The 22440-nt window shown below is 37.2% G+C and overlaps 1 long non-coding RNA gene across 2 annotated transcripts in view; it reads left to right on the top strand.

Annotated features, from left to right (window-relative positions):
- The window catches only part of LOC129524506 (uncharacterized), a 51977-nt gene that overhangs the window by 22905 nt on the left and 6632 nt on the right, over positions 1–22440 (top strand). Inside the window, exons 4-6 of one of the 2 annotated variants that reach the window (XR_008668254.2) lie at positions 18924–19000; positions 21810–21983; positions 22146–22279. This is a non-coding gene — a long non-coding RNA (uncharacterized lncRNA). Of the gene's footprint in view, positions 1–18923; positions 21984–22145; positions 22280–22440 lie in introns of both variants that reach the window. The other variant, XR_008668255.2, reaches the window with a different exon arrangement.

A 22440-nucleotide genomic window follows, 5' to 3' on the forward strand; every position in this document is an offset into this window, starting at 1 on the left:
AGTATATAACCTTTCAGGATTGGATTTTTTATTCAGTATGATTCTCTTGTTGTGTGTATGCATCATTAGTTTGTTTTCTTTTTATTTCTGAGTACTACTCCATGGTAAGTAGGTACCAGGAATTTTTTACTCCTTCATCTGTAGAAGGACATCCAGGTTGTTTCTAATCATTGACTATGATGAATAAAGGTGCTATAAACTTTCACATACAGATTTTTGTGTGAATATAAATTTTCATTTTTTTCTGCATTAAATGCCCCAGAGTACAATTGCCGATTCATAGGGTAGTTGCAAGTTCTTTCTTTTTTAAGAAATTGTTTATTGTCCAGAGTGCCTGAACCATTTACAATCTCACCAGCAATGTATGAGTGATCCAGTATTCCCCCCGTCATCACTATCATTTGGTGTTCTCCATATTATTTCTTTTTGCCATTATGATAGGTATGTAATTATATTGCATTGTGATGTTGATCATCTTTTCGTGTGCTTATTTGGCATCTGTATATCCACTTCAGTGAAATGACTGTTCATATCTTTTGCCCATTTTCAAGTTGGCTCGCTCTCTCTTTTTAAACTATTGAAGTTTGGGATTGCTTTCTATATTCTGGATACTATCCCTTTCTTGCATATTTAATTCGCAAATATTTTCTCTAAGTCTTCAGCTTGTCTTTGATTCTATTACAAGATATTTCAAGCAACAAAGTTTTTTATTTCGATGACCTTCTATTTACCAATATTTCCTTACGTAGGTTATACTTTTGGTGTCAAGCATAAGAATTCTGTTTGGTTCTAAATTCTGATTTTTTTTACATTTTCTTCTATCCATTTTATAGTTTTTTATATCACATTTAAGTCAATGATCCATTTTAGGTTAATTTTTGTAAAACCTATGAGATTTCGGATGATGTTCAGTGTTTGGCTTATGGATATCCAATTAATTGCCTGATTGCCATTTGCTTAAATGGCATTCTTCTATTCATTTAATTGATTTTGCACCTTTGTCAAACATTACTTGTGCACATTTGTGTAGGAATGGGAATATTTCAGGTTGCCCTATTCTGTTTCATTGATACATGTCTATCTCTCCTCCAACACTACAGGGTATTAATTACTGTAACTGTAAGTCTTGAAATCAGGTAGACTAATTCCTCTCACTCTCTTCTGTTTATAAAAAATGTTTTAGCTAATATAGTTCCTTTGTGTTTCCATACAAACTTTAGAAAACTCTTGTATTAATATAAAATTTTTGCTGTATTTTGGTAAAAATTGTGTTAAACTTTATGTCAGTTTGGGGAGAATTGACATCTTTGAGTCTTCCAATCCACAAAAACAGTATGTCTCTCCATTTATTTCAATCTTCTTTGATTTATCACCAGATTATGGATATCAGGATGTAAGACAATAGAAACTTTATTAGACTTACACCTAATTATTTCACATTTTTGAGCAATTATAAATGCTATTGCATTTAATTTCTGTGTCTATGTGTTTCTTGCTAGTTTGTAGAAATACCATTTATTTCTGTATGTTTATATTTCATTCTGTGACATTGTTTTACTCATCTATTCATTTTAGGAGATTTATTTTTAGATTCCATGTAGTTTTCTACACAGAATATTATGTCATCTGCAAATAAGAACAGTTTAATTTTTTTACACTCTGATCTGTATGCCTTTATTCAGATACTTTCTTCTTGTACTTGCTAGAATTTCCAGCACTGTGTTGAATAAGAGTGCTGAGAACAGGCAAACTTGCATTGATCCTGCTTTTAAATGGTCATTCACCATCAACAATCACGTTAATTGAGATGTATTGTACATATCCTTTATAAAGTTGAGGAAGTTCTCCTTTACTTCCACTTTTCTGAGAGTATCTAACGTAAATAGGTGTTCATTTTTTAACAGTTTTCTGCATTGATTTATATAATCATATGATTTTTCTTCTTTAGTTACTCAATATGGTAAACAATACTGATTAATTTTCAAAAATTGAATCAGGCCCAATTTTTGGGATACACTCAATTTTCTCATAGTATATCCTTGTTTTTATTTGCTACTGAATTCTCTTTGATCATATTTAAAAAAATATTTGCATGTATATTTATAAAGGATGTTGCTTTGTAGTTTTCTTTTGTTGTTTCATTTATTTCTAGCTTTGGTTTCAAGATAATACCAGCTTCATAAAATAAAATGGGAAATTCTCCCTCCTCTTCTATTTTCTGGAAGAGATAATAAAGAATTTGCAATGGTTAATATTGAGTGTCAATTTGATTGGAATGAAGGATGCAAAATGTTGTTCCTATATGTGTCTGTGAGGGTGTTGCCAAAGGAGATTAACATTAACATTTGAGTCCGTGGACTAGGAGAGGCAGACCCACCCTCAATATGGGTGGGCATCATCTAATTAGCTACCAGCGTGGCTAGAATAAAGCAGGCAGGAGAAGATGGAAGAGCAGACTTGCTGAGTCTTCTGGCCTTCATCTTTCTCCCACACTGGATGCTTCTTGCCCTCGAACATCAGACTCCAAATTATTCAGCTTTTGGACTCTTGAACTTACACCAGTGGTTTGCCAGGGGCTCCAGGGCCTTTGGCCACAGACTGAAGGCTTCAGCTGGCTTCCCCACTTTTGAGGTTTTGGGACTCTGACTGGTCTACCACTGGCTTCCTTGCAAACGGCCTATCGTGACACTTTACGTTGTGACTGTGTGAGTCAATTCTCCTTAATAAACTCGCTTTCATATTTCCATATATCCTATTATTCTGTCCCTCTAGAGAACCCTAATACAGAATTGGTATTAACAGTTCTTTAGAACAAAGGTTCTTCAAACCTTTGTTAGAATTCTCCAGTAAAGCCATCTGTGCTTATAGAGCTTCATTTAGGAAATTTTATATTATGAATTCAAATTTAATTAATAGTTATATAGCTATTTAAATGGTCTATTTCACATTGGATGCATTGTGGAGTGTGTTCTTCCTGAAGTTGGTTCTTTTCATCTAACTTTTCAAATTTCTGTGTGCAGAATTCTTCATAGTATTCCATTTTTATTCTTTAGGTATCTGCAGGGTCTGTAGTGATAGCCGCTATTTTCTTCCTGATGCCAAAATGTTGTATATTCTCTCTCTTATTCTTTTTCAGTCTTAGTAGAGATTTGTCAATTTTATGGATATTTTCAAAGAGGTAGCTTTTTATTTCATTGTTTTTTCTCTAATATCTATTTTCATCTTCACATGTTTCTTCTCTTTATTATTCCATTCAAGTAGATTTGTGTTTATTTTACTCTTCTTTTTCTAGATTTTTGAAGAGAAAACTTATATTATTGATTTGGACTTTTCCTTTCTTTTCTAATGTAAACATTTAGTGGTTTAAATTTCTCTCACAAAAATGCCTTAACACTATCTCACAAATTTTGATATGCTATGATTTCATTTTTATTTAGTGCCACGCATTTTTTGTTCCCCTTCAGATTTTCTTTTTGATCCAAGAATTATTTAGAAATGTGTTATGAGTTTCTAATTATTTGAAAATTTTTCTGTTATCTTTTTGTTACTGCTTTTTAGGTTAATTCCACTGTGGCCAGAGAGCAAACTTTGTATGATTTCAGGTTTTTGGTGGATTTCTTGAGGTGAATTTTATGCTCAGGATTTCATCCTTCTATCTTGGTATATGTTACATGTGCAGTCAGAGACTCTGTTCTGTTGTTGGGTGCCATGTTATATTAATATTGATGAATATTATTTTCTTTTGTTGTTTCATTTATTTCTAGTTTTGGTTTCAAGATAATAACAAGATATTTGGTTTCAAGATAATACTTTCATCTGAGATTGTCATGATGTTCCTTTATTACTGAAGTATATTTTCAGTGGATATATCAGTGGATATAGTATTGTTGAGTTCTACATTCTTGTTGATTTCTGTCTAGTTCTGTTGATGAGAGAGGGATGTTGAATTCTTCAAGTTTAATAGTACGTTTGTCTAATTCTCTTTTCATTATCATCAGTGTCTGCTTCACATAATATGCAGCTCTTTTGTCTGGTGTTTAAACATTTAGGATTGCAATGACTTCTTAGGGGGTTGATCATTTTATCAATATACACTGTTTTTCTGTGTATCCAGTAATTTTATTTGCTCTGAAGTCTATTTTATCTAATATTAATACAGGCACTTCTCTTTTCTTTGGATTAATGATTGTGCGATATATCTTTTTCCATCCTTTAACTCTCAATCTGCCTGTATGGTTTTATTTGCTGTGAGTTTCTAGTAAATAGCATATAATTGGGTACTATTTTTAAAACTAATCTCTCAATCCCTGTCTTTTAATGGATGGGATTAGACAACCTCCATGTATATTAATTATTGATATGTTAGATCTTAAGCCTGCAATTTTAACTTTTGCTTTCTGTTTTGCTCTTTTTCCTTTTTGTTTCTGTGCTTTCTTTTCCTGCCTTCCTGTGGGCTTCTTAAATATATTCGATAATTACATTTTCATTTACCTATAGTTTTTTAATAATTTTCTTCTTAAATTTTTAATTGACAAGTAAAAATGTATATATTTATTATGTATAATATGATGTTTTGAAATACGTATACATTGTGGAATGGTTCAATTTATATAGTAATTAATATACACATTACCTCATATACTTATTTTTTGTGGTGAGAATACTTAAAATCTACTCTCCTGGTAATTTTCAAGTATACTATACATCATTATTAACTATAGCCGCCATGTTGTATAAGAGATCTCTTGAGCTTATTCTTTTTGTGTAACTGAAATTTCGTGTTCTATGACCAATATCTTCCCAATTCATCTCCTCCCATCAGCCCCTGGCAACCACCATTCTAGTCTGTTTTTATTAGTTGAGTTTTTTTGGATTTCATATCAAAGTGAGATCATGTGGTATTTGTCTTTTCATGCCTGGCTTTTTTCACTTTATATAATGTCCTCCAAGTACAACCATGTTGCTGCCAATGACAGGACTTTTTTTTCTTTTCTTAAGGCTAAATAGCATTCTATTGTGTATTTGAGTATATTTGATGGTCGCTGTAACTATTATATTACATCTACATAACTTATCACAGTCTACTGGTGTTATTGTTTTGCTATTTTGAGTAAAGTGTGGAAATCTTACCTCCATTTTCTTCCTTCTATTCTCCTTCTATTGTAACATAATCATCTTAAATATTTCCTTCATATAAAGAACACATTAAACAGTGTGATATTTGTTGCTTTAATTATGAAGCAGAGCATTAGAAACATTAGAGGAAAAGGTATTATATTTATCATATTTTTCTCTTTTCTTATCTTTGGTCCTTCCTGATGTTTCATGAATCCTTCTTTTATCTTTTCAGTTTAGAAAAATTTTTCTAGCCATTTTTTAGGTATTTTGACAACAAGTTATCTTGGTCCTCCTTCATCTGAGATGGTCATGAAGTTCCTTTATTACTGAAGCATATTTTCAGTGGATACATCCTTCAGAAGGATATAGGGTTCTGAGCTAACAGTTATTTTCTTTCAACACTTGAAAAATACTGTGCCATTATCTTCTGGTCATTATAGTTGCTAATAAAATATTTGCTGCCTTTAGAATTATTTTTCTTTCTATAGATAATATTTTGTTTCTTTCTCATTTCTTTTAAGATGTTTGTTATTTTTGTCTTTATTTTTGAGAAATTTATGATGTATCTTGGTGGGAAATTCTTTGAGTTCAGTCTGTTTGGTGTTTGCTCAACTGTAGGTTTATGTTTTTGACAAACTGGACAAATCTAATATTCTCTGTCTTTCACTCTTTCTCTTCTCCTTGTGGAATTCCAATGACATGGATATAGATTTATTTTTAATAGTTTCACAGGTCCCTGAGACTCTGTTCCTTTTTCCAATCTAATTTTTCAGTCTTACTCATATTGGCAAGTTTTTATTGCTCTATATTCAAGTTTATAGGTTCTTCTTTCTGATCTCTGCATTCAGATGTTGAGCACATCCATCAATTTTTTTTTAAGTTGGCTAATATAATTTTTGGTTCTAAATTTTCCATCTGGTTCTCCTTTATATATTTTATATTTTTGCTACGGTTTTTGATGTGGTCTCGCTCTGTGTCCCCACCCAAATCTCATCTTGAACTGTAATCTGAATTGCAATCCCCATGTGTTGGGGGAGGGACCTCGTGGGAGGTGATTGGATCATGGGGGCGGTTCCCCTATGCTGTTCTCATGATGGTGAGTGAGTTCTTACAAGATCTGATGATTTTATAAGGGGCTCTGCCCCCTTCACTCTGCACTTCTCCCTCCTGCTGCCTGTGAAGAAGGACGTGCTTCCTTCCTCTTCCAACGTGATTGTACGTTTCCTGAGGCCTCCCCAGCCATGCAGAACGGTGAGTCAATTAAATCTCTTTCATTTATAAATTACCCAGTCTCGGGTAGTTGTTTAGAGCGGTGTGCGAACAGACTAATATAGTTCTCTATTTGTTAATGCTTTTTTTTTCATTTCTTCAAGTGCATTAATGATTGTTTCTCAAAACATTTTTATAATGACTAAGTTAAAATCCTTTTCAGAAAAATTCTAATACCTCTGTTATGTTAGTGTTAGAATCTATTAAATATTATATTTTTATTTTATTTACTTAGATGTCTTTCTTTCTTAAAATAAAACTTGTTATTCTGAGCACTATGCTATGAGATTCTGGGTTTTATTTAAGCCTTCTGTTTTAGCTAGCTTCCTCTGACACTGCTCCAGCAAGAGAAAGTGGTGGTATAGAAGTATAGGTTCCCTGCCTGGTTTCTGTTGACATCTGAGATGAGGATGCCTTGTTACCCTTGAGTGAGGATATTAATTCTAGTCCTCCTCCACTAGGCCACTACTAGTACCTTCTTTTCTGGTGAGAGTAGGAATATCCCATTAGTGTCCACATTTGACCTTCACTGACAGTAGAAGAAAGTTGGGAGTGAAAAAAAAATGATGTCTTCATTATCACTGGGTGGTGGTCAAAAGTCTGAATCTCCTTAGGATCTTCTCAAGTACCTCCTTCATAAGGTACAGAAGGGGCACCTCATTACTACTGGATGGCAGTGCTGAATAGATGTCAAGTCTCACCATGTAGCCTCACGAACACTGTAGGTCTGGGGGCCTAATTACTACCCAGTAAGGTTGAAAGTTTCAGTTTCCTTCTAGGTTTTCTCTGACATGAGACCAGTTGTTAGTGGGGTGGGCCTGAGGGGGAAAGTGTTCAAAGTATTTTATTGGACTTTGTACAGATTAAAGTCCAGTATCCCTTCCTGGTTCTCAATGGTGTGGGTGTGGATATGGGTCTTTTTGTGTATGTAATGTTTGGATGGAGAAAACCAGTTTAGTATGGACTGAATGCGAGAAAACCAGTTTAGTATGGACTGAATGCTTACACCTTCCTAAAATTTATCAGTTGAAGCCATAACCCCCAATGGGTTGATATTTAGAGATACAGCCTTTTTGAGGTAATTAGCTTAGACTAGGTAATGAGGGTTTGATATAATTTGGCTCTGTGCTCCCTCTCAAATTCCAACTCCAGTTGCAATCCCTATGTGTCAAGGGAGGGACTTGATGAGAAGTGATTGGATCATAGCGGCAGTTTTCACCATGCTGTTCTCATGATAGTGAGTTATCATGAGATCTGATGGTTAAAAAGTGGCAGTTTTCCTGATCTCTATCTCTCTCCTGTTGCCCTGTAAGACATGCTTTTCTTGTCCTTCACCTTCTGCCATGATTGTAAATTTCCTGAGGCCTCCCCCAGCCATGCAGAACTGTGAGTCAATTAAACCTCTTTTGTTAACAAATTATCCAGTCTTAGTTAATATCTTTATAGTAGTGTGAGAATGGACTAATATAGAGAATTGGTACTGAGAGTGCGGTACTGATACAAAGATACCTAACAATGTGGAAGCAAATTTGGAACTGGGTAACAGGTAGAGGTTGAAACAGTTTGGAGGTATCAGAAAAAAACATGAAGGTGTGGGAAAATTGAGAACTTCCTAGAGACTTGTTGAATGGTTTTGACCCAAATACTGATAGTGATATGGACAATGAAATCCAGGCTGAGGTGGGTCTCAGATGGAGATGAGGAACTGATAGGAACTGGAGTATAGGTCACTCACACTATGTGTTAACAAAGAGACAGGGGGCATTTTGCTTCTGCCCTAGAGATCTGTGGAATTTCGAACTTGAGAGAGATGGTCTAGGGTATCTTGTGGAAGAAATTACTAAGAAATAAAGCTTTCAAGAGGTAACCTGGCTGATTCTGGAAGCATTCAGTTGCATTCATTGACAAAGAGATTATCTGAAACTGGAACTTTTAGTTAAAATCAAAATAGAGCACAAAAGTTTGGAAAATTTGCAGCCTGACCATGACGTAGAAAAATAAAAAAAAATTTGGGGGGAGAAATTCAAGCTGGCTGCAGAAATATGTGTAAGTAAAGAGGAGTTGAAAGTTAATAGCCAAGACAAAGGGGAAAATGTCTCCATGTCACATAGAGATTTTTGAGGCAGCCCTGCCCATCACAGGCCCGAAGGCATAGGAGAGAAAAATGGTTTCTTGGGACACGCTCGGGACCCTGCAGTTCAGTGCAGCCTTGGGACTTGGTGCTCTGTGTCCCAGCCACTCCAGCTCCAGCTGTGGCTAAAAGGGTCCAAGGAATGGTTTGGGCCATTGTTTCAGAGGTTGCAAGCCCCAAGCTTTGGTGGCTTCCATGTGGTGTTGGGACTGCAGGTCTGCAGTAGACAAAAGTTGAGCTTTGGGAGCCTCCATCTAGAATTCAGAGGATGTATGGAAATCCTTGCATGTCCAGACAGAAATCTGCCACAGAGGCAGAGCCCTCATAGAGAAACTTTACTCAGGTAATGAAGAGGGGAAATGTGGGGTTGGACCCCTGACACAGAGTCCCCACTAGGGTACTGCCTAGTGTAACTGTGAGAAAACGGCAACTGTTCTACAGACCCTAGAATGGTAGATCCACTGACAGTTTGCACCATGCACCTGGAAATGCTGCAGGCACTCAATGCCAGACCATGAAAGTAGCTGCAGGGGCTGTATCCTGCAGATCCACAGGGGCAGAGCTGCCCAAGGCCTTGGGAGCCCACCACTTGCACAGGGATGCCCTGGATGTAAGACATAGAGTCAAAGGAGATTATTTTGGAATTTTAAGATTTGATGGCTGCCCTGTTGGCTTTTGGACTTCCATGGGGCCTACAGCTTCCTTGTTTTGGCCAATTTTTCCCACTTGGAATGGGACTGTTATAGTTCTCTTTGTAGAGCTCTTTTACCTCCCTGGTTAGTTGTATTCTCAGGTATTGTATTCATTTTGTGGTAATTGTGATTAGGATTGAGTTCCTGATTTGGCTTTTGGCTTGACTATTGTTGTGTGTACAGGAATACTAGTAATTTTTTTAATGTTGCTTTGGTGTTGTGAGACTTTGCTGAAGTTATTAGCTAGAGGAGCTTTTGGATAGAGACTATGGGGTTTTCTAGATACAGAATTATGTCATCTGCAAACAGGGATAGTTTAACTTCCTCTCTTCCTATTTGAATGCCTTTTTTTTTTTTTTCATGCCTGGTTGCCCTGGCCAGTACTTCTAATACTGTGGTGAATAGGATGAGAGAGGGCATTCTTGTCTTGTGCTGATTTTCAAGGGGAAATGCTTCCAGTTTTTCCCATTCAGTATGATGTTGGCTGTGGGTTTGTCATATATGGCTCTTATTATTTTGAGGTATGTTCCTTCAATGCCTACATTATTGAGCATTTTCAACATTAAGGGATGTCTTAAATTTTATTGAAAGCCTTTTTTGCATCTACTGAGATAATCATGTGGTTTTCGACCTCAGGTCTGTTTATGTGATGGGTCACGTTTATTGATTTGCGTATGTTGAACTAACCTGCATCCCAGGGATAAAGCTTACTTGATCGTGGTGGATAAACTTTTTGATTTGCTGCTGGATTTGGTTTGCCGGATGTTTTTATGAGGATTTTTGCATCAATCTTCAATAAGGATACTGGCTTGAAATTTTCTTTTTTTGTTGTTGTGTCTCTGCCAGACTTTGGTATCAGGATGATGCTGGCCTCATAAAATAAGTTAGGGAGGAGTCCCCCTCCTCAATTTTTTGAAATGGTTTCAGTAGGAAGGGTATCATCTCTTCTTTATACATCTGGTAGAATTCAGCTTTGAATCCTTCCATCAGGGCTTTTTTTTTTTTTTTTTTTTTTTTTTTTTTTTTTTGATTAGTAGGCTATTTATTACTGCTTCCATTTTAGAGCTCATTACTGTCTGTTGAAGGATTCAATTTCTTCCAGGTTCAGTTTTGGGAGGGTGTATGTGTCCAGAAATTTATCCATTTCTTCTAGAGTTTATAGTTTGTGTATATACAGGTATTCATAATAGTTTCTGATAATTATTTGTATTCCTGTAGGGTCAGTGGTAATATCCCCCTCTACATATCTGGTTATTCTTATTTGGATCTTCTTTCTTCCTTTTTAGCCTAGCTAGCAATCTATCCTTTTTATTAATTTTTTTCAAAAAACCACCTCCTGGCTGGGGTGTATGTATCCATTTCTTCTAGATTTTCTAGTTTCTAGTGAGCATAGTGATGTTCACAATATTCTAGTTTCTAGTTTCTAGTGAGCATAGTGATGTTCATAATATCCATTTCATCTAGATTTTCTAGCGTTTAGAGAGCACAGTGATGTTCATAATATTCTCTGATGGTTATCTGTATTTCTGTGGGGCCAGTGGCAATGTATCTTTTGTCATTTCCAGTTGTGTTTATCTGGATCTTCTCTTCTCCTTTTTATTAGTCTAGCTAGCAGCCTCTTTATTAGTTTATTCAAAAAAAAAAAAAAACAACTCCTGATTTCCTGATTTTGTGGATCTTTTGAATGTTTTTCCATGTCTCAACCTCCTTCACTTCAGCTCTGATTTTGATTACTTCTTGTCTTCTGCTAGCTTTGGGACTGGTTTGCTCTTGGTTCTCTAGTTCTTTTAGTTATGATATTGGATGGTTAAGTTGAGATCTTTCTAATGTTTGATGTGGATATTTAGTGCTGTACATATTCCTCTTAACACTGCCTTCCCTGTGTCCCAGAGATTCTGGTATGTTGCATCTTTGTTCTCACTAGTTTCAAAAAACTTCTTAATTTCTGCTCTACTTTCATTATTTATCCCAAAGTAATTCAGAAACAGATTATTTAATTTTCATTTAATTGTATGGTTTTCTGTGATTTTCTTGGTCTTGATTTCTAATTGTATTGTGCTGTAGTCTTAGAGAGTGCTTGTTATGATATTAGCTCTTTTCGTTTGCTGTAGATTGTTTTATGTCCGATTCTGTGGTCAATTTTAGAGTATGTGCCATGTGGTGATGAGAACAATGTATATTCTGATTTTGAGGTGGAGAGTTCTGTAGATGTCTATCACGTTTATTTAATCCAGCGCTGAGTTCAGTTCCTGAATATATTTATTAATTTTCTGCCTTGATAGTCTGTCTAATATTGTCAATAAGGTTTGAGTCTCCCACAATTGTTGTGTGGGAATCTAAGTCCCTTTGAAAGATCCTAAGAACTTGTTTTATTAGTCTGGGTGCTCCTGTGTTGGGTGTATATATATTTAGGAAAATAAGGTCTTGTTGAATTGAAACCTTTACCATTATGTAATGCCTTTCTTTGTCCTTTCTGACCTTGGTTGGTTTAAAGTCTTTTTTGTCTGAAATTGGGATTGCAACCCCTGCCTTTTTCTGTTTTCTATTTGCTTGTTAGATTTTTCTTCATCCCTTTATTTTGAGCCTATGGTTGTCATTTCGTATGAGGTGGGCCTCTTGAAGAGAGCATACTGTTGGGTCTCAGTTCTTTCTTCAGTTTGCCACTCTGTGCTTTTTAATTTGGGCATTTAGCCTTTTTATATTCAAGGTTATTATTGATATTTGTGGATTTGATCCTGTCATCATTATGTTAACTGGTTATTATGCAGACTTGTTTATATGGTTGCTTTAAAGTGTCACTGATCTGTGTACTTCTGTGTGTTTTTGTAGTTGCTGGTAACAGTCTTTCCTTCCCATATTTACTTCTTCTTTCAGGGGCTCTTGTAAGGAAGGTCTGGTAGTAACAAATTACCTCAGCATTTGCTTGTCTAAAAAGGATCTTATATCTCCTTTGCTTATAAATCATAGTTTGACAGAATATGACATTCTTGATTGGGATTTCTTTTCTTTAAGAATGTTGAATATATGCCTTCAATCTCTGTTGGCTTGTAGGGTTTCTTATGAGAGGTCTGTTGGTCTGACGGACTTCCCTTTGTAGGTGACTGAATCTTTCCCTCTAGCTGTGTCTGCATTTTTTCTTTCATTTCAACCTTGGAGAAACTGATCATTATGTTTCTTGGGGATGATTTTCTTGTGAAGTATCTCTCTGGGGTTCTCTGAATTTTCTGAATTTGAATATTGGCCTTTCTAGCTTGGTTGGGGAAGTTCGCATGGGCGATATCCTGAAATATGCTTTCCACATTACTTCCATTCTCCTCATCTTTTTCAGGGACACTGATATGTCATACATTTGGTCTCTTTACATTGTCCCATATTTCTCAGAGGTTTTCCTCATTCCTTTTCCTTCTTTTCTATTTTTGCCTGGCTTTCTTATTTCTGAAAGCCAGTCTTCAAGCTCTGAGATTCTTTCCTCAGCTTGGTTTATTCTGCTATTAAAAGTTTTAATTGCATTATGAAATTTTTTTAGTGTCAGCTCTATATGGTTGGTTATATTCTTTTCTATACTGGCTATTTTGTCTGTCAACTCTTCTATCATTATATTGTGATTCTTAGCTTCCTTGGATTGGGTTTCAATGTACTCCAGCATCTCTATGATCTTTGTTTCTGTCCATATTCTGAATTCTATTTCTGTCATTTCAGCCATCTCAGCCTGGTTCAAAACACTTGCTGGAGAACTAGTGCAGTCATTTAGAGGAAAGATGGCACTCTGGCTTTTTGAGTTGTCAAGGTTCTTGTACTGGTTCTTTATCATATTTGTGGGCTGATGATTCTTCTATCTTTTAAGTTGCCGTCCTTTAGATGGGATTTATTTTTTAATCCTATTTGATGACCTTGAGCATTGATTGTAGTATAAGGTGGGTTCAGTCAACTGACTGAGGATTTCTGGAGGATTTTAGGGGGACATGGCTCAGCTCATAATTCCTAGACTACATTCTCTAAATCTGGGGGACTGTTATCGGACCCCAGCTTTGTTCTCTGCCTCCTAGAGGTTAGGAACCAACCGTGCTGGGTTGGGGGCTGAGATGTTCCTAGACTGCTGGTCACAGCACTCTGATGAGTGGTATTATCCGGAGCATTTCATGGGATCTATCCTTGTTTTCACATGCTAGCAGAAGTGGCAGTGGCAGCACAGTGGGGTGCATGCTCATCAGCTGCTAGCTGGTGCCAGGGTGCTGGCCTCCATGCAGGTGTTCACAGCAGCTGCTGAGGCAGCATAGCTGGGGGGATGGGTGGTCCCTGCTGATGTCTGTGCATATGGTTGCCCTGGTAGTGGTGTTAGCATGGGGGCAGAGTGCTGGTGGGCAGAGGACTGTATGCTTCCTCTGTGTACATTTATGCAAGCAGAAGTGGCCACTCAGGGCAGGGGAGGGTCTGCTGTTCTCCATGCCTAGTTTCACTCCACCATCAGTGTTGGTGCAGGGGCAGGGAGCTGGCAGGGGCTTGACTGGTAAGTTCTGTACTCTCTGTGCTCATAAAGGCTCCCACTGCAATGGCAGGTAGATGGGGAAGGGTTGGGGGGTAGAGTACACTTGCATCCGCAGCAGTGGCAGGGCAGGGGGCATGTGCACACATGCATTGGTGAGGCAGGGAAGGCAAAATCCTCCCATGGACACACATGCCAGTAAAGCAACGTAGGTGGTGACCATGGGCCCATGGGAAGCTACAGTTAGGGGAGGGAATGGGCAGACTGGTGTGTGGTCATCAGGGCCAACCCACTGCAGTTCTCTATTGGTCATATGTGGTCCACCAGTGCAGAAGCTATGATGCAGACCCTCAGTACTCCTAATGGTATACTGCAAGCAGGCACGGCAGAGGCTGGGGCCCCAGGGAAAGACAGGAGATCAAGGGATGCTCAGGTCAGACTGGCCCCATCTGATGGACAAGACCACCCTGCTGAGCTCAGCTCCAATAGTTCCCCTAGGACTAAAGCCTCTTATGAGAGCAAGTCAAGCCTAGGCAGATAGGTGTTCCTGGCCATGCTCCTCTATGACACTCTCACACAAAACCCTCTGGACTTTACACTGGCTGGCATGCTGCCTCTACCATTTCTTTAAGCAGATTTCCTTGCTAACTCAAGTATCCATGTGGTTGAGGGGTCTCATTCTGCCTGGGATTCCAGAAGCCTGTGGAGAGAATTGCTTTTTGTTAGTTCAACTCATCCTTTTTCCTAGAATCACTGTGGGCCAGGAATGAGTCCCAGTATGAAGTAGCCCCATACAGGGTTCCCAGCTTTCTCCTCCTTCATCCCAGCTTGTGTGTCTTCCCTCTGTCCACACTCAGTGCCTTCCCTCTAAAGATCTGTTAATAATGTGCCAGTCATCTTAGTTCATTAGTTCCAGCTCTTTCACCTGGCTATCTCTAGTCAGCCTTGTTGCCCAGTTCCTGTTTTGTTTTGCGTTGTTTTGTTTTAATGTCTCTCTCATTGATGTTTCCAGCTTGCTGGCTTCTTCAGCCCCATTTATAGGTATTTGAGGCAAAAAAAAAAAAAAAAAAAAGTAAACCAGGAGGAAGCTCATCATTATGTAGTGTATTAGTCAATTTTTGCATTACTAAAAGAAATGCCTGAGGCTTGGTTATTTGGCTCACGGTTCTGTAGGGTATATGTGAAATGTTATGCCAGTATCTGCTTTTGGTCAGGGCTTTAGGAAGCTGACAATCATGGCAGAAGGCAAAGGAGAGCCAACACATTACATGGTGAGATCAGGAGCGGCAAAAAAGGAGGAGGTGCCACACTCGTTTCAATAACCAGATCTCATGAGAACGCACCCACCATCTTGAGGACACCACCAAGACATTTATGAGGGATCTGTCTCTATGCCACAAACATCTCACACCAGGTCCCACTTCCAACATTGGGGATTGCATTTTAACATAAGATTTAGAGGGGACAAACATTCACACCATATTATTCTGCCTCTGTGCCCTCAAATCTCATGTCATTCTCACATTGTAAAATACAATCACACCCTGCCAATAGTTCCCCAAAGGCTTAACTTTTTCCAGCCTCAAGTCCAACATCCAAAGTTTTAACTGGAGATGAGTTTCTTCCACCTGTGAGTTAAAGAACTGAGTTATTTACTTCTAAGACACAATGGCTATATAGGCATTGGTTAAATATTATCATCCCACAAGGAAGAACTTGGTCAAAAGAAAGGGATAACAGACCCCAGGCAAGTCTGAAATCCAGCAGAAAATTAATTAAATATGAAAGCTCCAAAATACTCATTATGTCCCTCATCCAAGGCACATTGGTGCAAGGGGTGGGCTCCCAAGATCTTGGGCAGCTCTGCTTCTGTGGATTTGCAGGGTACAGCTCCCATGGCTGCTGTCACAAGTTTGAGTTGAGTGCCTGCAGCTTTATCAGATGCAGGGAACAAACCACTGCTGAATCTACCCTTCTGGTGTCTGTAGGGTGGCAGCTGCCTTCCCATAGCTCCACAAGGCAGTGCACAAATGGGGACTTTGTGTAGGGACTCCAACTCCACATTTCCCTTTGGGATTGCCTTACTAGAGGTTCTCTATGAGGGCTCCACCCCTCTAATAGGCTTCTGCCTGTGCATCCAAGCTTTTCCATACATTCTCTAAAATATAAGTGGAAGCCACGAAGCCTCCTTCATGTTTGCATTCTGAGCATTTATAGATTTAACACCATGTGGAAGCCACCAAGGCTTATTGCTCACAAACTCTGGAGTGGTGGCCCAAGGTGTACTTAGTCCCCTTTTGAGCCAAGGCTGAACCCTGAGTTACCAAGATGTAGGAAGCAGTGTCCTGAGGCTGCACTGGGCAGCAAGGCCCTGGCCCTTGCCCCGGAAACCCCTTCTTTCTTCTGGGGCCTCTGAAACTGTGATGGGAAGTCTCAAAGATTTCTTAAGTGCTTTTCAGGTATTTTTTTTTTTTCATTGTGTTGGATATAAGTACTAGGCTCCCTTTTAGATATGCTCATCTCTCTAGTGGGTGGTTTCTCCAAAGTTTCTCCAAAGTCTGTTTGGATTGTTTCTCTGCCATATGGCCAGGGTACATATTTTCCAAACTTTTATGCTCTGCTTCCCTTTAAGTTCCAACTTAAAGTCAATTATTTGCTCCCACATCTAAGCACAGGTTGACAGAGCAGCCAGTCCACAACTTGAATGCTTTGCTGCTTAGAAATTTCTTCCACCAGATACTTTAGCTCATCACTCTTAAGTTCAACCTTGTACAAAAGCCTAAGGCATGGACACAATACAGCCAAGTTTTTCACTAGGGTGTAATACAGGTAATTATTACTCCAATTCCTAATAACCTCCTTATTTCCATCTGAGACCTCATCAGCCTAGACTTCACCGTCTATGTCTCTATCAGCATTTTTGTCACAAACATTTAACTAGTTTCTAAGAAGCTCCAAACTTACCCCTTTTTCCTGTCTTCTTCTGAGCTCTACAAAATCTTCTAACTTCTGCCCGTTATCCAGTCCCAAACTTGCTTCTACATATTCAAGTATCTTTACATCAACTCCCTACTCCTGGTACCAATTTTCTATATTAGTCGGTTTTCACATTACTATAAATAAATACTGGAAGTGAGTTAATGTGTAAAGAAAAATTTTTAATTGGCTCACAGTTCTTCAGGTTGTACATGAAGTATAGTGTCAGCATCTGCTTATGGAGAGGGATTCAGGAAACTTACCATCATGGCAAAAGGCAAATGAGGAGCCAGCACATCACATGGCTAAATAAGGAGCAGGAGAGAGAGAAGGGGGAGGTGCCAAGCTTTCTTAAACAACCAGGTCTCATGAGAACTCACTCACTATCACAAGGACAGCACCAATCCATTCATGAGGAATCATCTTTATGACCTAAACATCTTTCACCAGGACCCACCTCCAACAGTGGGGATTACATTTTAATGTAAGATTTGGAGAAGACAAACATTCAAACTATATCATGAGGTTTCTTGAATTCCAAAGTCCCTAGCTGGTATGACTTTTTCTCTCTCTGTTTTAGTATTCTTACTTTTGTTTCATATAACTTTCACGGTTTTTAGTTGTACTTGCAGGGAGAAATAGGGAAAAGTACATCTATTCCATCTTCCCTGAAGTCATCTTCAGTATTCTAATTTTCAGATAATTATAATTTGACAAATAAAATATAACTATTGACTAGAGTATATACTTAACCAGAATATTCCATTTACCATACTAGATAATGAGTTTATTAAGTAATGGAAGCATCGCCATACTGAATAACAAGGTAATATTAACTAATATTTAATGAGTGTTCCTTGCATGTTAGATATTCTGATACATTTTTTACGTGAATTATTTAATTTCTAGTATTTTATAATAACCCTATATGGTAGAAACCTTCGTTTTTCTTATTTTAAAGATAAGAAATCTAAGGCTTATGGAGGGTATGTAGCCTTCTTAAGGTATTTCATCTAATCTAGAAAAAGGGACAAACACCCTTTGAACCCAAAGAATCTAACTTCAGAGCTGGTGTTTCAAACCATTATGTTTGTTTACATGTGTTTCCTCTGCCAAGAGAGTTTGATTCCCTTTTCTCCACTTTAAAATCTCATCCTTAAATGATTTCCTTTTAAAACTCAGCCCAAATGTTGTGTTCCTTATGAAATCTTTCTTAAATTCAACCTGGTTCTTTTATCCTTTGTTCTCCTACAACTCTTTATCTACATCATTTCTATGTTCAGACATTTTCATTACACGTTTGGTCTGTTTGCCTGTTTCTCCCATTTTACTAGGATTCCTTGATGGGAGGCATTATAGCTCATTCATGTTTATGCCCTCATTATCTGACAGTATTGTAGTAGGCACTCAATGACAATTTGAATAAATAAACAAGCCATACATTTATCAAACAAAACTTAGCAAAGTGCACAATAGTCTTGTGTTATAGAAAAGGGACCTATGACTAGTGAATTCTGCTCTGACAGTAGAATATAATAATTTGCATAAATGTACAATAAAGATTTACATTGCATAGTAAGCACTTTGAAAATTGAAATAATGTGTAATATAAAGTATACTCTGTTCAATGAGTCTGAGATCTGTATGAGAAGCATGGTATAGTCGAAAACAATCGAAAGCTTTGAAATCAGATATTCCTTGGTTCAAATTCTTACTCTTTCATACTCTAGCTCTGTAAACTTGGCACAGTCATTGAATATCTATGAGCCCCAGGTTCTTCATCTGGAAAAATAGGAATATTTTCTTTCTCAATTTAATTATAAGGATTAAATGAGTTCATTGCGTGAGAAATCATTCTTTCAAAGCAACTTGTCATCTGTTTTCCCACTGACGGTTTTGCAGCCCTAAATTTGTAAGCCAAAGGGCATTTGCTCCAGAAGAATTTTCTGTGAAATCTGATAACAACATCAATAGCAACAACAATTTTCAGTTATAGTAGTTGTACTAGTTGTAGTATTGCATTCTCCAGTGAGGAGACCTAATGAGACTTAATTGGGCTCATTACTCATCTCAACTTGGTAAGTGGTCCTCTCATTTTTAATCACTTTGAATTGGATCACATCCAAATGGTAACCTGTGAGTTCAACAGTTTTGTATTCCACATGTAAGTGAGGGTACGTAGTATTTGTCTTTCTATGCCTGTTTTATTTCACTTCACATAATAAATTGCTATTTTTTCTTTTTTTTTTTTCAGAGTTTTTTTCTTGGAGTCTTCCAGGTTTTCAGGATTATGCCTATAGAAAGATGGAAACTGAGAAGGCTAAAAGACAGGTAGAGAGCAGAGCAAACAACTCTTTGTATTCTTCTGGCTCCTACTTACAAACGTGATACCCTAAGCTCTGCAATACTAATCGGCATTTATGGTTCAAGCATCTCTGTTGACAGAAAGAAATGGCAAAAATGCTATTACACACTGTTTGCTTTTGATGTTGTATTGGTTTCAGGAAGTCTCTTATTTCTACAGGTTCCTGACTAGATAATTGCCACAGGAGATACAAAAGAATAGAGGTCAGACTTTAAGACATTTTATTAGCATTATTTCTCTCTAAAACAAAATTAAATTGCTTTGAGTGAGTTAGTAACCTATGCTTGCATGCTAGCAAATGCCAGAAGGGTCAAGAATAAAATAACAGGTAGCTTATAAGTAAACAGAAATACATTTCCTAGAGCAATTTCCAGGACTGAAAACCAAATGAATTCCACCACTCCGATAGTACTATTACCCTCTAAGGAATTTATGTCCTGTGGTTTACATTACTCTTTTAAGAAATAAATATAATGTAAAAATAAGAATTTCTTCCAGATACCAACTATCATGAAGTATTTCAAATAAAATCTGTACAAAATCAAACATATTTTTTACATACCTATTTCTTCTCCAGGAATCCTCACATGCTATGGATTGAATATTTGTGTTCCTCCCAAAAATTTGTATGTTGAAATCCTAACCACTAAGGTAATGTGATTAGGAAGTGGGATCTTTGAGAGATGGTTAGGTCATGAGAGTGGGGCCCTAAAGAATGGGATTAGTGTCCTTGTAAACGCAACCTAACTTCCTTGTCCACATTATGCCCTAGAAGATTGCCATCAATAAGGAAGCTAGCTCTAATCAGACACCAAACCACCTGGCATCATGATGTTGATCTTTCCAGCCTTCAGAACTGTGAAAGACAAATTTCTTTTGTTTATGAGTCACTCAGTCTATGGTATTTTGTTATAGCAGCCCTAACAGCCTAAGACATTATCTCGCCTAATGACCTTGTCATAAAATCACTTTCAAGTCAAAACCTCAAATTAGATGCATTTTTTAATCATCCTGTAGATCTAATTGTTCACCAAATCTGGCTGATTTCCTTTGTAAACCTTGCTTAAATTTACATGCTATCCTCTACCTGCAGAAACAGCAATTGAGATCGGGAATATAGCAAACCTCACCTGGACTAGTCTCTGAGTGAGATTCAAATAGTCGTCCTCAATATCATTTTTTTTTCTTTCTCCCCCAGCAACAGAAACTGCATTTTAGCTGGGTATGTAGCTATACAAAATAAAATGTTCATTTTCTAGCTTCGCTGACAGCTAGATGAAGCCAAATTCTTGAAGCCAAATTCTTGACAAAAAAAGATATAATTAGAAATGGTGTAAGCAAATTTTGGGACATGTCCTTAAAGGGGAGGTGACATACTTTTCTCATTCTTTCTTTCTACTGGCTAGAATACACATATGATGGATGGAAATGGAACAACAATCTTGGATCATAACATAAATGACAAGTGTCGAGGATGATAATCTAATGATACAGAAAAAGTCTAAGTCTTTGTTGGTTGAGGAACCACTTTGATAACCCTAGACTAAAAATGTTTAAACTTCTTTTTGTTTAAATTACTGTTTATATTTAATCTTTTTCATTGGTAGCTAAACAAAGTTGTAAAAATCAGAGCCCCTTGACAGTTTTCTCTGCTTCACTCTTATTTCTCTCCTGGAGAGAGAAATGCTGCCCTAGCCTGTGATTTCTGAAATATAAATGTGATCATGCTACTCTTAGGTTTAACATGTATCACCTGCAAAAAAGTCCACAATTATTATCAAAGAGATAAAGGTCCACTGTAACATAGTTCCTATCTCTTTTGCCAATCTCACTCCCACTACAGCACACTCATACCCTTCCCTTGGCCACTCTTTGTTTTCTAAACATACTATGCTCTTTCTTTATTCCCACCTTTTCTTAACCCTGCAGCAAGATAATCCTGTTGAAACTTAACTTAGATTCTGTCACTCTTGACTTCAAAATGTCCAGTGTCCTCCCTTCTCACTTAGAGTAAAAGTAAAAGTACTTGCAAAGGCCCTCACCTTAAGCCTTCTCTAATTTAGGACTCCATTATATCTTCTTCAGCTTGTTTGCCTACTCTCTTCTAGGTGCACTTTGCCATCTTTCTGTTCTTTGAACATGCAAGATACTCTCCAACTCCAGGGTCTTTGTACTGCTAGTTCTTTCATCTAGAATGCTCTTTCTTAGATATGTTTCCTGTCATATCACCTGTTAAGCAAGGTTTTCCCTGGCTACCTTATCTGAAATTATGATCTCCCTTCCCTTAACCAACTCAAGTACTCCTTATCTCACTTCATTATTTCCAGCACATATCACTTTATCATCCGATGTAATTTACATTGTTCATGATCTTAACTCTTTCAACCCTTCCGAATATAAGCCTCATTATAAAAACAGATTTTGCCTCTTTTGTTCTGTGCTGCTTCTTCTAGAAAAATGTCTGCCACATAGTAAGTGCTCAATAAATATTCATTACTATTGACTAACTTTCCCATATTTATGATGAATTCTTGCCTCGAATATTGAATAACTCTATGAAGACTACTCATAACTATGTCCCACTTCAACAAAAATTCATAAACACAGTGCTTCCATAACACTTGGTAGGTATTCAATATATATTTTAGCAAAAACAGATTATCAGATAAGTGAAATTTAAAATCATATACAATTTCTAACAAAATACTTATTATTTTTCTCAACAGAGATCTGTGAGAATTAATACATCTTTCTATGTAATAATCTCCTACGCAGATGCTGAGTACCCTCATGTTCATTGAGGGTAATGTTTTTGTATTCATTGCCACTTCTGCTTCTGAAAGCCATTGAATGTGCATTTCATGTCTGATACTGGGCAAGCTATGGTCTGAAATTCTTCTGAATAGTGGCTTCTTTCATGTTCTGCCTGCAGTAGGAAGAATGTGATAGGTGAGTGTTGGTTGTATGAGGGTGGAAAACATCTTCAATGACATTTATCTTATTGTTTTTCTAATTATGTATGTATCTTTATGTGATTTTTATATGTGTATATAATAAAATACATCAATTTTATCTGTGTAATAATGTATATATCTATTTGTTCCCTTATAGTATAAGCTCCTCGAGAGCAGAAATTTTGTTTTTTCTGAATATCTGCAATACACAGCAAAAATCATGTGCATTTAGGATCCGTTTAACTACAAATGGCAGAAAACATAGCTACAAATTGGCTTAACTAATAAAAGGTAAGATGGATTCCAGACATGTGATGCTCTGCAAATAAGTGGGCTAAGTGGTGTTATCTAAGATCCAGCATTTTTCCATCTATATATATTTTCTTATGTTTGGAACAGCTTTATACTGAAGCTGACTCATCTAGTAGTTGCAACACAACTGCCTGTAACAT

This window comes from Gorilla gorilla, chromosome 13, assembly GCF_029281585.2.
Source record: "Gorilla gorilla gorilla isolate KB3781 chromosome 13, NHGRI_mGorGor1-v2.1_pri, whole genome shotgun sequence".
Lineage (NCBI taxonomy): Eukaryota > Metazoa > Chordata > Mammalia > Primates > Hominidae > Gorilla > Gorilla gorilla.